The sequence below is a fragment of the Sinocyclocheilus grahami genome, unplaced genomic scaffold (assembly GCF_001515645.1).
Source record: "Sinocyclocheilus grahami isolate Dianchi unplaced genomic scaffold, SAMN03320097.WGS_v1.1 scaffold8.1, whole genome shotgun sequence".
Classification (NCBI taxonomy): domain Eukaryota; kingdom Metazoa; phylum Chordata; class Actinopteri; order Cypriniformes; family Cyprinidae; genus Sinocyclocheilus; species Sinocyclocheilus grahami.
This window is the reverse complement of record NW_015505187.1, coordinates 3,588,642-3,593,905: the sequence shown is the minus strand read 5'-3', so window position 1 is coordinate 3,593,905 and position 5,264 is coordinate 3,588,642.

Sequence of the window (5,264 nt, the reverse complement as noted above, 5' to 3'; positions counted from 1 at the left end):
TGTCACGAATCCGGTCCATGAACTTCCGTCTGCTAGCCATCAGAGGTCACCCTTTCCATTTTCATTGACTCTTGCACTACACACTGTTGCATATCATCCAGGACTACATATCCCATCATTCATTGCACTGATTGCACACAGCACTGATTGCACACAGCTGTTTCATATCAATCACACACTATTTAACACTCACTCTGATCCCTTCCCGTGGCCGAGTATTGTTTAGCGCTTATCACTCCCCTAGCGATAGCTACTCTACGGAGCCATTTCGAGTTTTTTGTTGTCCAGTCATAGCCTTGTTCTGCCTGATTTCCCGTGTTCCTGATTATTGCCTGTTTATCTTTAGTTAACCCTTTGCCTGCTGTTTCGGACTGTGTTTGCACCTCGCCTGGACTCTAGCTCATGTTATTGGATTACCCCTCATGTCAAGCCCTCTGGATATTGTTAGCCGCTCATCGACCACGCCCGTTTTGGATTACTCTTCTGTCTTGCCCTCAATATACCTGTTTGCCATTGTCTGACCGATGCCTGTTTTATGACCACGCCTCTGTCTCCTATTAAAGCTTTGCAGATGGATCCGCAAGTCTCTCATCTCGTCGGCTCCATAACACTATTGATGATGAAAAGCTTCCAATTTTAACAGAATAGGTTTTATTTTGAAGATAAGAGGCAAACCAATTTAGGGCAGTTCATTGGATGCCCACATGACACTTTAAACATTCAATTAGGATTGAATGGTCAATCGTATCAAATGCTGAGCTAAGATCCAGCAGAACTAAAACAACATTGCAAACAGAGTCAGTTTTTAATAAAAGGTCATTAGCTACCCTAAGAAGAGCTAATTCTGTGCTATGGCCAGGTTGAAATTTATCCAAAAATAAAACATGAAAATGTCTCAAGATTGCGTTAACCGCAGATCTTATTTCAGGCAGTTAACCAAAACCCCATTCAGAAAATTCAAAACTGTTAACTCATTTCCAGGTTTTCGGGACTCATTCCTGTGGCACTTTATTTAAAATTCAAATTTTTTTGTCCAACTAAATTGTCTGTAAAATGTAAATTTTCTCTGTAAAAAAAGAAAAGTCCTTCAGTGTCCCCCTCAACTTCCTGTTTCAAGTTTATATGTCAACAGAGGAAAATGGAGTCTTTAACTGTAGTTCAACTGTAACCAACACTTAAAAGGGTCTGTCCATAATAAGGCTGCAGACAAAGGGAACATGTGCTTCTTCAGACTACAGTTGCTAAGCTAGCGCTTTCAAAGATTCTGACACACTTTTTCCACCAGGACGTTTGAGCTGAATGTCAGCTAGTGCTTCATGTACATAATAAAAGCATAAAAGTCCCCCCTCTTTCAGTCTGGAGGACGTATTATGTGTGCTTTTGTGTGTCTGGGAGCAACTGCACCTTGGGCCTTATGATGCTCTTGTCTAAAAGAGTGTGTGCAGGCTGTTATTGTTTCCCGTGAAGAGGGCAGAATCTGCTAGCCATCTACTGTTATCTCTGGAATGCCGGACTTCGCTCATGGACATATATGTACTAGCATGCTGACGTTTCTGCTATTTTTAGCTGCTGCCCGCCGCTGGAGGTTGTCATGATGATGTCATAGCACCTCTCAAAATATATCTGAATGTTTATCTTGGGCTGCTTTTTGGGCTAGCTTCTCATGTCATGTTTGTTTGTGTTTATTAGTGGTTTTCTCATTTTTTCCACCATTACGGGGTTCCTCACAAGTGCAGTTTGCTCTTTTTATTCGTCCAGCTGTAGCATGGACACGGAGACATACTGTCGAAAAACTAGTATTAGTTTGCGATAAACCTACCAATTTTGTGAGAACGGGATTATTATTTATGGTGCTCTATGTTGTAAGATTTGACTGTTGGGATCAGAACATAAAGTTCAAAGAGACACAAGCCCATCTAGTCCTCCTGAGAAAAAAACCCCTAAACTTTTCTAAGGTAACTTATGTACAAAACTGCTATCCCAAGTCCCATCTGATATGTAAAACACATTTGTCATCATTTGTATTTGTTTTTATTTATTACGTTGTCATTAATGTAAAATACTAAATAATACACCTACAAATATGTCAGTATATGCATTTTCACAATTTGGTTAAATAATTTAATCATTTAACAAATCAAATCAAATAACAGAATTCCAGTCAAAGACATACATTACAATTCAAAGGTTTGGGGTCAGAAAGATTCTTTTATGTATAATTTTAAATGTATTTTTATTAATTGATTAATTGTTTTATTCAGCAAGGATGCAATCAATTGGACAAAACTGTAATAAGTTATTTGTGATGTTACAAAATATTTATTTTTCAAATAAATGCCGTAAGGTATATTCATGAAATTATTAAACAATAACTCAATTATAATGATTATTAAATTAAATGATATAATTACCTTAGAAATCTGAATTTGTTAGTGTGCCCACAAATCTCCCAGTAACAAATAAACATAAAAAAGCTTTAATATCCATAAAATAAATGAATAGATTGCTATACAGTGATAAATAATTATATGAATAAATGCTGAAGTTTACATACTCATACAAAGTGAATTAAACTCTCTTCTTGTGGAAAAATGGTATTGCTTGTAATACAAAAGAGATTTGTAAAACCTCTTCAAGGTGAAGCTTGTGTTTAAATTTCTTGAGCATTATGTGAGATATTTGTGGTATTTATGTATATGTTATTTGTGTTTTTGTTGTTGGAGTATATAGTATGTATAATTATATGGTTGCCTTATACTTCGATTTATATGGTGTGGTATACGGTGATGTATGTGTTTGTATATTTTGTTTGGCATCTGTAGGTGTGCATTTGTTAGCACATCTGATTTACGATGTGCTGACAGTGGAAGTGCCCGAGGGAGTTCGAGGAGTAGCACAATGACTGGTTCTACCAGTGCCATGTCACACACACATACACACAATACTGCAGTCAGGAGCAGATCAGAACTTGTCACAGGCCACTGATAGATTCCACTGCAGATTGAGAGGCGTCAGTCTGCAGCAGATACACAAGCCGTGAACTCTCTGCCCACTGTTAATGGCCTGGATGACCTTACTCTGTGACCTAACCAGCCACGACGTGACAGGCTTCCAGCAACAAGTAATATGTCTATTCATGCTGAAAGCAAAAATGCAGTGCAACGACATACAATCACAGATCAGAGAACTGACTGGCTGATTGACTTGATTTAATTTGCCATTGCACAGATACAGCTCGCAAAGATAGTTACTTAAGCATATATACACTGTAAAAAATGACATTTTACTGTAGCATGTAAAAATGCTACAGTAAAAACCTGTTAAATGGTTAACGGTAAATTCCCCTACTATATACGGTGAAAAACGGTATTGGACATTACATGTAATTTTACGGTAGTATACCATTTTTGGAAGTGAAAGAGACTGTATAATTTTTCAGTGAATAACCGTAAATTGACATTCCCAGAATTTCCTGTGGTACATTTCAAATGTGATGTTTTTTTGTTGAAATAACTATGTTTCTTCTTAGTTTTTTATTATCAGTGTTGTATATTAGGGTTGTGTGTTACACCTAATGTTGTTAAATTAATGTTTATTGCATTATTTCAGTTTCATGTGTGTTACCATGTTGGTGTTTAATGTTTTTGTGAATGACTCTGTGCACCTTCTATATATGTTATTATTTAAAAGCTGCTTGTGATGTGACTTTCTCATCACCGTCTGCATTTGGTGGTTATCAGTGTATTACAAAGGTACAAAACAGATTTCAGTACTTCAATAGGTTGGTATATTAACATTATATCAGTTAATGAAATTATGGTATTTTACTGTAAATTTAAGTAAAACCGTAAAACCTAATGTTGCTACCGTAATTTTTACGGTAAAATTCTGGCAACCACAGTTTTTTACTGTAAATTTTACTCTTTAGTGTTTTTTTTACAGTGTACTTTTAAATTGCATATTAACATTTTTTATTATATTTTATTTTAATTTTGCTTCAACTTTTCGAGTGTGATTCAACTTATGAGACTTTCACCACAGCCAACCTGGACCTACTTTATCCAAGTGACTCTATATTTAGACTCTGTCCTAAAACTTCTTTACGCACACTTACTGTGACATATGCCTCTCGGTTTGATCTCGGCTGCTAAAATCTTTGGGTCAGAGTCCAGAACTAGCTTTGTTCTAACAGAAGACCAGTGGTCACTTGACAGATGCGCACTAATAAGTTGGTAACACTTTAGTACAGGGATCAATTCTCACTATGAAAGTTGCTACTATTAACATATAGGCTGTTTATTAGTACTTATAAAGCACAGATTCTGCATGACCATATTCTACATCCCTAATCCTCCCCAATATCTAAACTTAACAACTGCCTTACTAACTATTAATAAGCAGCAAATGAGGAGTTTATTGAGGCAAAAGTCGTAGTTAATGGTTTGGTAATAGCAAGAATTGGACCTTAAAATAAAGTGTGACCAATAAGTTTAATCTTTGTCCAGTGTCTGTGCTATTTCTCTCCAGAAGTTATGACAGATAAAACTGTACACAGTACATTTAACTGTCTTACTGTTCCTCTTTACTTTACCACATTATCCAATGAATGACCAGTATTGATGTTACAGGTAAGCTCAGCCCAAATGTGTGAGTGAAAGTCATCTCTAGAATGACAGAACTCTGGTGTAACATAAGGGAAGAGTTTATTCTATTTATATCTGCAGTTAGAGTAGAAGGGTAGTGCTGTTACCCGAAATATACAGCAGAGTCATGCACACATTTCCTGTTTTAAGACTGGAAACCTGTTACTGTAATCAAATCATGTGGTAGTGAGTAAAATAACTAACCTACTAACCTAACCACAGAGTATCTCAGGCTCAGACGGCAGACTGCCCACAGTCTGCTCAATGATCGTCTGAAGCATATTCCAAACACAAAGTTTGCAGGTTAGTGAGATCAAATCTTTTGTTTGGGAGCCTTAGCATCAAGGTAAATAGATCCAAAAGTGCAATCATTCATTCTGCTGTGAGTTCTATCTGTAAAATTATCAGTTCTTATAACTTTAGAATGGACAGAATGTTGATACACATTTTATTCAGTTTCTTTTTCCTGTACAATAATTTATTATAAATAAATTATAAATAAAAATTACATTTTTAATAATAAGTGTGCAAAGAATGCTGATTAATAACAATAAAAAATGTAATAATTAGTGCTGTCAAACGATTAATCGTGATTAATCACATCCAAAATAAAAGTTTTTG